General features: G+C 44.0%; 1 protein-coding gene across 1 annotated transcript in view; it reads left to right on the forward strand.

The window, feature by feature from the left end:
- Positions 1-4,064: 4,064 nt before the first annotated feature.
- The window catches only part of ZPLD1 (zona pellucida like domain containing 1), a 103,839-nt gene continuing 94,444 nt past the window's right edge, over positions 4,065-13,459 (forward strand). Inside the window, exons 1-2 of the mRNA XM_053936496.1 lie at positions 4,065-4,299; positions 4,403-4,500. The gene's annotated coding sequence lies outside the window, so the exon portion shown is untranslated. The remainder of the gene's footprint in view (positions 4,300-4,402; positions 4,501-13,459) is intronic.

The raw sequence follows: 13,459 nt of genomic DNA on the forward strand, positions 1-13,459 counted from the left end.
CTGTACCCATTGAACTGGTAGTAGCTATGGACAGACATAATGGTCCTCTCTGAGCAATTATAGTTTTATTTTCTTCTGACAAAAAACAGCCCAGTTTAATAAGTGTTTGAGCTTGGGCCTTGGTTTTGTTACAAAGAGAGGTACTCTTAATATGCCTTAGTTAGCATTTGGTGGGAGCCTAGTGAAGACAAAGCATTTTTGTAGCTGTGACTCTGGATAGTGAGCTGGGCTAGTCAGCCTGTTAATTATGGACAGTAGCATGAATGGGACTGACCCTCAAAACCACTTTGATTTTGCAGATTTGTTAGGTCCACAGATCTGCAAATAAATCTTTCAGGTCTAGACACCACATACAGGTGTGAAATAACTTTTTGTGTGCTGCTTGGCTGCAGTTACAAGGAAGTTCTGTCCAAGTGTGAGCAGAATGGAATTGATTTGGCTTTCCATTGCCCTGTGTCTTATTAAATGCATGTAGTCCTGGCATGTGGGACTTGCCATACATAGCTTAAGAGAACATTTTTTTCAGTGCCTGTGCTTACAAAGGTGTCCATTCCTTCTCGTTTCCCAAGTGCTCTTCCTCCCTTCTTCAGTGTAATCTCTCCTGCTGCTGCCTAAGGCTTTCATTATCCTAGGAATATGATCTCAGCCTGAAATCCAAACCAAGATGTAAACAAAAGAGCAAGTGGCAGAGCTGTTGGTTTGGGGTTGTTTCTGTTTTGTTTTTCTTTAGCCTGTGTTGTCTGTTTCTGGAGAAGTCACCCGTGTTTAGCATCCCGTGTTTAGCATTTCAATTGCTGAGGCGTTCCATGCCTTTGAAGGGTTATCCTGCACTTGCTTGTGGTATGCTGTTCCTAATCACCCCCGTTTGTTGCTGACACATACTTGGCTCGCGCTCTCTGTCTGTGATCTGGAGATGGGGGCAGGAGGAGGAACCATGGTGCGTTCTTAGCTGCCATGGCAGGTAGCAGCGCGGAGCCAGCGCACGACCTTGCAGGGTGAGCCAAGGCTCTGAAAGAGGGGGAGAGCGTGTTCGCCAACTGCAGCTCTCCTTTAAAGCCACTCCGGCGAATGACACCGCCGTGGGGAGGAGAGTCTGGCTGCACTTGTATGTCGCTGGCCAGCCGTGGGCACAGGGTGCCTCCTCCCAGCTCTGGAAGGGAGGTGTTCCCCTTGTGCCACGGGGACATTGCTGCCAGCATGGGCGCGGTGTCTGGGAGCCCCTGATTCCCTCTTGTTCCTCTTCTCCCGCCTATCCGTGGAGCCCAGCCTGGAAGCTGGTTGCACCAGCCCTGCCTGATACTGGAGTCGCTGCGGTGTGCTCGGGAGCTGTTTGGGAGCGAGGCAAGCCCGGGGCACTGAAATGCTTGTTGTTGCAACACCTCCTGCGTGCTGCGCCGGTTCCAGCTCTTGCACTCCCCCTCGCCTCGCTAACAAACACTACAGGAATGCGCCAAGCCAAAGGCGCTGGGTTTCTGTTTAAATTTTCACATTTATTTTGACTTGAATAAAAGAAGCTGAAGAGATGCACAATTTTCTGGGCTTCTAAATAAGACAGTGCTGGTGTATCTTCAAAAATTAGCCACAGAATTTTAGGTCTTCCTATTACTCCAGTTAGAGAGAGCTCCCTTCTCAGAGAGCAGGCACTCAGTTCCTACAACTTGTGTCTTGCTAAGACACATTAAGAAGAGCAGCAAAATCATTAGCTGCTCCCAAAAGCTTGGTCTGAGAATTTAAAATACAGTGTCCAAGAGGATATGAAGGTTTGAAAGACAACTTGTGGCTCCTAGTGTGGTTTTCTAGGCAGCACAGAAATGCAAACAATGTATGTTATGAAGCTCTCTTGAAAAAGCAAGTGCAATTCATGTTTCTGGTGAGGTTTTCCATAATTATTTCAACGTTAGCCTGATCAGTTTCATGAATTGCTACTGGGGGGTTTCTTTCTGCCTTACAACTGGCTGATCAGTGATTCAAAGTCAAGTGAAGGCTGGGATTTCAAAGTCTGAAAGACATTTTGCACTTGGCAATTTTTCAGCCATCGCCTCTAACTTGCATACTTGTCTTCTGTAACCTGGATTAATGTTTTCTTTCTTCAGTCAAATCATCATTGAAGTAATGATGTTAAATTAGTCATGATCCAGTAACTTACAGCATGGGATGCTTTGTCAGCACAAAACATTGTATGTTTTAGATTGTAGGGTAGAAGTCCACTCACTCTGTTTTTAATTTTAAAAAATAAATAGCACAAGTTGGGATGCTTTCTAAAACTAACAAAAATAGAGAAAGCAAATATGATTATTTTCAGGGTTCTAGCTCAAGGGGGGGCAAAGGTCAAAGGCCTGCAATGGATTGAAGTTATTAATTAACGACTGCTTACTGGATTTTTCCTAATTTATGGCTTCATGTATTTATAACTCTTTCAGTAAAACATCATAAACATGCCAAGTGAGTAATCATACAGTATGAATTGACAAAAAAAGGCTTGGAACACAGCAGCTGCAAATTAGCAGAGCCTCTTCTTGACTGGAGCAGGTCAGAATTTACTCAACAAATCCCTTTGTTGAAAGAATGACTTCTCAGTTTTAATAAAATAGAGGAATCCCCCTGGCTGCTGGACAGGAGTTGGCTCAGCCAGGGTGTGCTGCCCATTCCTGGAGCAGGGCACAGCTGTAGTGCTGGGCACTGAAGGGCAGCCCCACAACTGGGCCAGAAATCAGCTGCATCCTTATTAGGGACACTTTGTGTGGCTCCCTCTGTGACTGTACTCCAGGTGTGGGTGAGAGCGCCGGTGCCATGGCTATGCTGAACTGACTAGGACACACTCTAGAGGGCCAAGGAATTGCTGGGCAAGGTGGAGACTCCCAAGAGGCTTGTGATGATGGACATTTGTCTGAGCTTTTATTTAAACAGAGCTGTGCAATTTGAACAGAATATTAAACCTCAAAATTACTTTGAGAGCATCTGCTTCTCCACTAGTCAGCAGAATTTAATATTTACTCACCCTTTATAACCAGGGCATCATGAGTGTTTGCATCCCCTCTAGCAGGAGGAAATGGAGAGGAAGAGAGGCAAGTCTGAAAAGTGAGCGTGGAGTTGGGAATGTGAAGACCAAAGGACTCATTGAGGCTTTTTCTCTCCCTGGCAGCTGGTGAACTTTTTTTGTGTAGGGGGGGTACCCACAGTCCCTCTTATTCTGATTCAGCCATATTTCAATAATAAATGCAATTTCAGTGTGAGAGGCTGAAATATACCTAGAAATCAATGTTAATTAGACAGTGGCCATTTTACTTGTGGGAGGTTTGATCTTGGACCAAATCCCCAAGGGATCAGGATCCTGCAGGAGGTGGATTTCCCTATCTGTCTGATTGCCTCTCTGCCTCCCATCATCATGGCTATTTGGAGTTACTAATAACCTCATAACTTGCCTGTAAGGCATTGTCTTTGCCTTATGGATTAGAAGCTGAAGTGCTGTACAGACGAATGACTTGCCCAAGGTCACGCAGGAAATCTCTGTGTGAGCCAAGAACTTCAAAACCAGCATTTCTGAATCATGGCTTTAACATATCTGTACCAGCTTTAGCTTGGTTAAGGCTGGGTCCCTGTGCAGAAGGAAAGAGCAGAAAAAACCCCAAAACACAGAACACACCAAACCCCATGTTCACACTCTTTAGTGAGAAACAGTGCCTGTAACTCAAGTTTTCTTTTATGCTCTGACCCTTCGTATTTCCCCCGCTGTCAGTTACTCTGAAGAGCCTTTCCCACTGTGTTTACTTGGTCAATGAGTGAGCCTTCAGGGTCACAAAGCCTTGTTGCCTGCTGCCTTTTGGATTTTTCTTTGTTTTCTTTTCCTTTTGGTGGTGTTGGAGGGCAGGCAAGGGAGGGCCCTCAGAGGCAGGCAGCCAAGGGTGTGAGCAGTGCCAGGTTACATAATGGCTTTGCTGACATGGATTCTCGTAACTGCTGCCTATTCCTGCCCTGCCAGGAACAGCCCGTCAGGTGGCAAGTTTTGAAAGTCTAATCAGTCCAGACCAATAACCTGTTCACCCATACAGGGCTGCAGGAGAAACCCTGCTCATATGTGTGTCTTTTCTGAGGGAACTTATTAATTAAATATAATAATATTTAATTATCTTGGTAATAGGTGGCTGGGAGCTACAGGAGTCTGATGAAGCTCATGTGAGAGGCTAGGGAGGTTGGTGTGATGACAGTGCAGGAGGGAGGGCACAGGTTGAGCTCAGGGGGGATGCAGGGGAGCTGCTCCCAGGAGTGCCTGACCCCAGGGGCAGGATGCTGGTGATGCAGGTAAGCAGTGCCTCACTCTGCTCACATCTGCTCAGCAAAAGGGTATGATTCCCTTTCACTTTTTTGTCTATTTTTTGTCTACCTCCTCTTTTGTTTATTCCAGGTCTGTTGGAGATGGTCTGCAGGGGTGGAGTTGCAGGCATTTTGAAATGCCCAAGCAAATCCTCTGTATTGGTTCAAGCTTTAAAGCCATCTGAACAGGTTGGATGCACCACTTTCTGATGTCCACAGGGTTGGAAACTGTCTTATTTTCAGTAATTGCTTTAAACAGGATACTATCCTAAATTTTCTTCATTAAGCAGTCTAGCTCTTTAACTAACTGATGAAGCAAACCCTGATATCTCACTTCTGCATTTTTCCTGCCCACTTTGAGTTCATTAATTTATCCATGCCTCCTCCTTGTCACAATGTCAGAGAAGCAGCTCAAAGCCTAGTGCTCTGAAGGTGACTGTTCAAAGGAACAGCTTGATGGACACTGAAGTTTGGATATATTTTGAAGTCTTCTACCAAAAAAAGACATGAGGTTCTGAAAGCCAAAATATCATTATGAAAATATTTTGGAGAAAGCAAAGTTTGTTCATGGAATTTTTAAAAAATTATCATAGTTGTTGTGATTTCTAGTGGTCTATATCTGTGATAGAGTTGCAAATTATTTCTCTGACTGGGATTCTTTCACAGGCTTTAGCACTGAGCATGTCTGTGCACTTTTTCACATCATTCATTGGTTTTAAGAAATTTATGCTTTCATCATTTTGGCTATTAAATGTGGCCACTTCCATCAGGGTGATGTGAAGAGCAGGTGAATTGTTTGGAAATGCTCTTGACTCAAGCTTTGCTGGGGCACAGGCCTTTGCACAGAATCCGAAGGTGGGCTGGAAGGAACCAGAGGACAGAGGTGGAGGTGGGACTCAGAGCCCCTTCCTCTGCTGGGGCAGACCTCAGCTGCTGTGTCACTGAGGAAGAAAGAGGAGGATTCATCTGGGCCTTTTGTGTTGACTCAAAGGAGCTTTGCATTGCTTAACTGCCTTATTTGAGGCAATACTTCACCTAGTGGGGAATGTCTCTGACATGACACCATGATTTGGAACATCTGTTTTGCCTTTGTGGGCTGCATGGGGGGAGGGGAATTCTTTCCCCAGACTTGCCCTGAACCAGGACAAATACATATTAGTTTAGAGAAAGTGTATTTATGGATGTGAAGGGAGTAGGACTGGAAGGTCTTTGGAAGAATTTGCTGTTTGGCTCACTACATGTATGGCTGATGCACATAGCACACTTTGGTTTCACTATGACTTAAAAAAATTTCCATCTTTGACCAAGAAGTGACCAACATCAGTTTTGTTTTTTTTTCCTGACCAAGTCAGCACTTCCACTTCCTCCTTTGGTTTCCTCAAGGAGCAAATGCCATAGAATCATAAAATGTCTTGGGTTAAAAAGGGCCTTAAAGATCATCTCGTTCCAACCCCCTCTGCTATATGCAGGGACACCTTCCACTAGACAGGTTGCTCAAAGCCTCACCCAGCCTGGCCCTGAACACTTCCAGGGTTGGGGCATCCATAATTTCTCTGGACAACCAGTTTCAGGCATCCATAATTTCTCTGGGCAAATCAGTTCTCAGCACCCTCACAGTAAAGAATTTATCGAAACTCTGTCTTTCAATTTAAAATTGTTACTCTCCATCCTATCACTACACTACCTGATAAAGAGTCCTTTCCAGTCTTTTCTTTAGGCCCCCTTTGGGTCCTGGAAGGTTGCTATAAAGTCTTCCTGGAACATTCTCTTCCCTATAAGCTAAATAACCCCAATTCTCTCATATGGGAGATATTCCAGCCCTTGCATCCTCTCTGTGACTCTCCTCTGGGCCTGTCTTATGTTGGAAACCCCAGAGCTGGATGCAGCACTGCGGGGGGGGGGGGGGGGGGGTGGGGAGGGGGTGGGTCTCATGAGAGTGGAATAGAGGGGCAGAGCCACCTACTTCATCCTGTTGACCACACTTTTCATGAAGCCCAGGACATGGTTGACTTTCTAGGTTGCAAGGCTGCATTTGCAGGTCATGCCTGAAATTATGTTCACCTGGTGCTGTGCAGCTGGCTGTGTGCTGGTGGGGCTCTGGGGAATTTGCTGTCCCAACAGGCACCAACTGCCTCCTTAACAAAAAGTTCACCATTGATGGTCTGGAGACACTCCAAATTAAATATTGTAGGCTTACCTGTGACCATCCCCTTTGGAAAGAGGTCATAATTAATGAATTACTGTGTCATATATCTAACGCAGGACAGAGCCTGCCTAGTTACAGGTCTGATGATGCTGTGTGTGCAGAGATGCCTTGGTTGGCTTTGCAGGAGCTGGTGGTGGCCCTGGAGGCTCTGCTGTTTCAGCAAGGCACTGTGGGGGCTGGTTCTACACTCTGGATGGCTTTCAGATCCCAGCCAGGCAGGAGCCACATGGATGCCTGAGACTCTCTTGGCTCAGGGGTCTCTTTTGGCTGCTCCAAACCAAGTAGAGACAGAGCTGTTTCTAGAAACAAGAAATGCTTTGTACCCACATAAAATGTTTACAGTGTCATCCTTCTTTCTTCACCTGGACTACTCTACTTCTGCTGACTGTGAACAAGTCCTTCTGGCTGCTTCAGTCTGAGACTGTCCAGCTTGTCTGCTGCATGGCTGGTGGATAGGAGGGTGTACGAGCAAGTGGTGTGCCTGTATGATGCTGTAGTAGTATCTGGCCCCAGGGTGTCTTGTTCTTCTTGGGGGCTCCTGGGCCAGCAACTCTGGCTACATGGCCATACCAGCAAGCACATGGTGGACATATAAATTATAGAAACAAATTCTATCTGAGCTTGAAATAACTATGTCATGCTTCAGGGTACCCAAGTCATAATTTGAATCTGATTGGATTTGCTGCCAGTCACGAGAATTGATTCTGGCAGGAATAATCAATACTGCCTCTTAATTCTCTTGAACGGTGTCAACACATTCGTGCCTAAGAGACACATTCCTTGTGTTAACACATGGCAATCAAAATAGTTCAGTGCTGGATGAACATACTGAGGGACTAAATACACAAATCTGTGTGCTTGCTTAACCATGAAGAGAATATGATCTGATTTTAGTTCTGGAGTGAAAACATACCCTTCTCAGTGGCAGATGATCTTGTCAGTCCAGGTAGCTCTAGACAGAGCAGATGTATGGTGTGTGTGCTTGTGTTACCTAGCACATGGTGGCAGGGAGGAACTGTGCTGGTACCATGTGGCCTGGATATATCTGGGAGAGATGGAGCCCTTTTAAACATGGAGCCTCATGTAGCCATACTGTTTAAACCTGCCTTGTCCATGTGTTGTGTGCATGTTGGTCATAAGGAGCTCACTTGAAGATCAGGATTGGAGACTCTTCTGGGCAAGTATGTCCAGCAGTGCCATGGTGAGCACACCTGAAGAGCTGCACCAGTTTGTCTGGACGCTGTCCTCTCTCCAGGAGTGGCCAGGTAAACAGGTACTGTGGTGAAAGGAAGAGCAAGGCAGGTGTGCTCCCTTCGTGAGGGGGTGTTCACAGTAACTTCCTGAAAGTCACCCAAGAATTTCTGTCATGCACTTGGTCAGGGTTTTCACAGTATTATGTGATCATGTGGTTTTACAGTCTTCTCTGCCTTCATGGGGAATTCCCCATGAATCAAGGTCTTAAACAGCAAATAACCTCTATGAACAATACAGTGTTTCCCACTTCTCCCTCACTTTGTGTCCCCGACCCTCAGAGCTGGGTGGGCAGTGACAGGAGCCTTAGCTCCTGGCTCTGATGCAGGCTGGCCAGGGGCTGCACAAGTGGTTCAGTCAAGCCGAACATTGCAGATGATGCAGTGCCTTCAGGTGGTCTTTGGGACAGACAAAGAGGAAACCTCTGCTCTTAGATGTTGCTGCTGCTCTGCACCATAGATCTGGGACCGCTCTGTGCTAAGTGATGCACAAACAAATGTCCCCTCTCCTGGCATGCTGTAAGCTAAAGGAATTCTGCCATGAACTCAGGTAGGAATCCAAACAGACACATCTACATTCTCTGGCTGTGCTAGCAAAGATTTCCCAAGTCACTTAAGAAAGCAAAGTAGTTTCCAGAGACTCTGCAAAGCTGCTCTGGCAGATATTTTATTAGGCATCTTTGCCAGGAAACTGAAGCAATGCCATGATATGGTAAGGACACTTAACTCTCTTCCAGTACCAACATAGTGTGAACAAATAGCCAACTGACACAGAACTGTATGAAAAGATACACATCAAATACATACTTATGTGTAACGGATGACAGATACTTGTCATAACCTTAAGCATGGCATATATGTTGCTATCTGGACCAGAATAATTGTTAGAAAAACTCTTCAACTGCATTCTGCATATTCTCCATTTCAATGCTGTTGAAAGCCATATTGTAACCAAGACATGAATATTTTAAATTATGTAGCTTTACAGATAAGAAAAATATCTCAGTAGTAAAATGAAATTCTTATTTTCCCCGTCTTCTTGAAGTAAGAGTGGACCCCTTAGTACTGATCAGCATTTTGTCAGCTTATAAGTTTTAGATAGCATTCAATGAAGACTTGAAATTCTACTAGAAATTCCTTTTTTAAAGGAACAGATTGGTAAATTAAAAGAAAAACAGAGGCGTAGAGCTTTATCTGCTTCAACAATTGATGTTAATAAGTGGGAACAAAAAGTCACCTGAAATTTCTTATGCTACTTAATTTGCATTTCTGTGATTTTTAGAATAACCAAATATGCATCCTGTAAGGTGTAACTGAATTCAGTTCATGCAAAGAACGTATTACAATTTTTTTGTTTTGCGACTTTCAAATTTACTGTCTTTCTGACAGAAGCATATAACTTTTCACATTAAGATAGGCTCTCTTCATTGTCTGAATAAAAGGCAGATGCTGACACTGGTGTATTATGATATTTATACTGATGCATCTTTTGATGCAAAACCATTTTCTTTCCCTGCTTAACAGGCAGCTTCCTTTATGTGGTACTGAGAGCTAGACAATGAACCCCAAGTGATTGTAATACTCTCCAGACACTTCAATTATGTCACTTTTTTAGATTTCTGATGTGGAACAGGATCATCCAGCCTGCTTAAGCAGCCATCCTCCTCCCTTTCACATTTAAAAAGTTTTCTTGAAAGGTGAAGTTGTTTCAAATGCTCTAAATGTTGAACCAAAAATGTCTGGGTAAACCAAATAGCAGAGAAGCCTTATTTATCAGGAAGTGAATGAAGTTGTGATGGATTCTTGTGCCATGAACAAACTGGTTGTCTTCCCATCATCCTGGAAAGTGCCCCAGTTTCATAGCATATACCTCTGGGGCAGAAAAAATTCAGCATGTGAAAGCTGAATGTGTTGAAAGTTCATTTGTGTTTTTAACTTTAAAAAAAATGTTTGTGGAAGAGCTGTTGTGCATACTCTGATATAAAGGAATGACGAGCAGTGGCCAAGAATACAAAGGTCCTTTGGCTTTATTGCCTGGCGCTGGCATAATTGTGTACTGAGGCTCTCCAGGACAGCTGGGATCTGCCTCCAGGGCAGATGCCACTCATTTATTGGAAAGTACACCTGCCTGTTTCAGAACTGTGGAAATTAGACATGCTAGCTTGTTTTTTTTTGAGAAATGGTGGGGCTGCAGGGAAATGAGGAGGCTTTTCAAAACATTGTGTAAAGTTGAAATCAATGGGTAGTCTGGCACTGTGGCACCCAGAGCCTCCAAACACTGTGATTCAGTCCCAGCTGCAAGCTGGCACCTATGGGGTGGTGGTCAGGACATGGACATCACTCTTGTTCTCATCAGTCTGGCTGGAAGAGATGGGAGCAGCTGTGCTGGTATGCCTCACCAGTACTGCTGGGATATCTAGGGGTGGGTCCTGACACTAAGCAGTACCCAGGCTTGGCTCTCTCCTGCCTCATGTCACTTAACCCAGCTCTTCCACCTCATTGTATTCTCAACTTGTGGAGTAGACTCTGCACAAAGAGCTTTATCTGAATTCATATTGATCATCTTCTAATATGGGCTTATCCCACCGTGTAGAAAGAATAGGGGTTTTTAATTGAAGAAGTAGAAAAGAATGTGGTGGTTGCATTTTCAAAGCTATCGGAAATGTAGATGTGGTACTGGACAAAGTGTGTTGCAACTGGTCATTGTTGGTGGCAACACTGAATAAGATCCAGGTGGGTTAAAGCTCTGTTTTTTCCATCAAAGCAGGTGTTTTTTGCCCTTGTATGGTGGGCTAACAGTCTGGGAGTGCTGGAGGTTGCTGCTGGCCAGCTCTCTTTAGCAGCTTCCTTCTTGAAAGCATCGCTTTTGTTAAGGCACTGGGGAATATAATGAGGAAATGAAACAGGTAAATATATCTTTACTCATCCTCCTGTTGCTGTGAAGGGAATTTGAATGCAGCTTTGAAATCTGCATTGACACAATTCCACAGAGTCTGAAGGGATCTAACAGGGATCAACTTCTGTTGTGCTAGGATGTGAGTCTTGAGATCAGCGTGGCTGTGAGCCATTGGAAATATTTTACTTGGTACGAGGAGAGATGAATACCAGGGTTGTATGGCAGGTCTAGCTGAAAAACTACTCCAGTTAATTTCTGCTGAGGATTTTCAAAGGGAAATATTTATCCTTGTGCCAAATGTCTGTACCTGATATGTCTGACCTTGGGTGTTGTGTATTTCTCCTCTAAAATGTGAGCTTTGAAATGGTGCTGTTCTAATTTGCTAGGTTTTTTTTTTCTTTTTCCTGAGAAGAGCAGGTGTGGGTGTACTTCTGCTCTGTTTCAGTGCACCACAGTGAGACGTGAAGGCAAGCAAAGCAAGGCCCTGTTGAGGAGTGTGAGAGGGGAGACAAGTGTGGTTCTGCCTGGAGCTCAAGTTATAGCTTCCAAGCCCGGAGTGGCTTTATTTAGGTAGGTCAAGGTGTGTGAATTTGGCCTGCCAATCAGCGCATCTCAAATGCATTAAAAAATTTAAGATAGACCTCCTCCACCTAGAAATTGTTCTTATAAAAGTGTGGACATATACACAGAGGAATAAAAAGCTTTGTGGGGAAAGTCTGTCTCTGCTGGATATCACTGTAAAAACAGAAGTGCCCAGTCTCTTTAATTTTTATTAAAAAAAAAGAAGCCTCTATTTAACAGTGTAACAATGTTTTCAGAATTCTTTAGGTTGTGGTCTCAGAGCAGAGGGACCAAATTATTGAAACATTTAGCTTTGCTAGAAAGAAGAGAGTGTGGCCAATGGGCTACTGCAGACCTTATCTCTCACTACAGCAACCTGAAAGGAGGCTGTAGTGAGGTGGAGGTTTGCCTCTTCTCCCAAGTCACCAATGATAGGATGACAGAGAATGGCCTAAATTTGCACCAGGGGATGTTTACATTGGATATTAGGAAACATTTCTTGATGAAGAGGGTTGTCAACCACTGGAACAGGCTGCCCAGGGAAGTGGTTGAGTCATCATTCCTGGAGGTATTTAAAAAATGTGTAGATGGGGCATTTAGGGACATGGTTTAGTGGTGGACTTGGCAGTGCTGGGCTAATGGTTGGACTTGATGATGTTTAAAGGTCTTTTCCAGCCGAAATTATTCTAGTTCTGTGCTCTTTCTGAAGGTCTTCAACATTTAAAGAAACATGATGAAAATGTGTGTACGTTACAAAGCTGAAAGCAAGATCTCACAGAAGGGAGCAAGGATATACTTTGGATGTTCCCTCAAGACAATTTTGAATTGAGAAGCAGTGGTGGGAAGGAGGATTGGATGGAAGATGTTTTGGGGGAAAAAAACCATCCTCATTTTTTTTTTCCTGTAATCCAGATCAAAATTTGTAATGACCTGAATGCTCAATCAGACTTATGCTAAAAGCAAACTCAAGTAGTGAGGTGGAAATGCATCATTCTGCAGGGTTTCCTTGTACGTAAAAGCAGAAAGTTTGAGATGGTGCTTGGCATGCAAAGCAGAAAGCAGAAACAAGCTGTGAAGGGGGTGAGAGTCATGAGATGGCTGAGCATAGGTTTGCTGAAACTCTGTAGTACTGAAAGAATAAAAAGTGGAGGGCTTCACGCTCTACATGGGGTGATCCAAACAGGATGTAAAGAGTCTTGATGAAAAGGTTGCAGCAAAATGAGACATGAAAGGGTGGATGTGTGTACACTAAAGAAAACTTAAAAAAATATGGTTAGAATGAAAAAGAAATGAATCCACATACTTTGATTAGGAATGGGATTTTCTGCCATTTCCCAAACAATGCTAGCATCATGTGGCCACTTTACTTAGCTTGCCTTGTACTAAAATATTTCTGAAAAATCGTTTCTTTCTGATTGGGATTCCTAAAAAATAAAGCTCATGAATAGACACAATTAAATGCTCATGGACTCCTGGGGATGTGTGGTCCTTAGTCCTGTGCAGGGCTAAGAGCTGGACTCGATGATCCTTCCAACTCAGAATATTCTGTGATTCTGTGACTGCTAAACTCAGCTGCTTGCCTTGCCTGGATGTCCTGCGACACTATCTCCATTTTCTAGAAGACATGAGGAGTCTTCAATTGGTCATTTGGGGTCTTTTAGTTTCTAACCACTGATCATGTTTTTAAAGTGATCAGTCAGCCTCTTTTAACACACAGAGCAGTTTTTATTTGTGCTTGACTTTTGAATCTAAATGAGAGGAAGATTTCCCAAGCCTGTGCATGGCAGGCTGTGGTGGGAGTGTTTTCCCACTGTGGGGAGGTTGTAAGGAGAGGGATCAATGTTAAAGGACAGTAGGTTTGCAGGGAGGGAAAGAAACTGAAACAGCAATACTTCTCAAACAGGAAGAATGTGGGGTATAAGACGAGAAGTGAAGCTCGTTTTTGAAAGACCAGGAGCAGGAGAGATGATGCAGGGTCCAGGGCATATCCACACAAGAAAAAAGGAGTGAGAACAAGGAGGAAAGAGAGCTGCAGTGATGCTTTTCATGTATTCTCTGCAAAACAGCAACATCCTGTTTAAGGAACTTAGAGGAGTCTTCTCTGACTGCTGGGAGAGAAAAACTGTGTATGTAATTCCAAGTTGAGCTGATTAGTTTAAAAAATCAGGCTATATGGGAGTATTTTGAAGAACGGAAACCTGAGTAGAATAGTGTCTAATACTACTTGAAGTGGAA

Source organism: Vidua chalybeata, chromosome 2 (genome assembly GCF_026979565.1).
Source record: "Vidua chalybeata isolate OUT-0048 chromosome 2, bVidCha1 merged haplotype, whole genome shotgun sequence".
Taxonomy (NCBI): domain Eukaryota; kingdom Metazoa; phylum Chordata; class Aves; order Passeriformes; family Viduidae; genus Vidua; species Vidua chalybeata.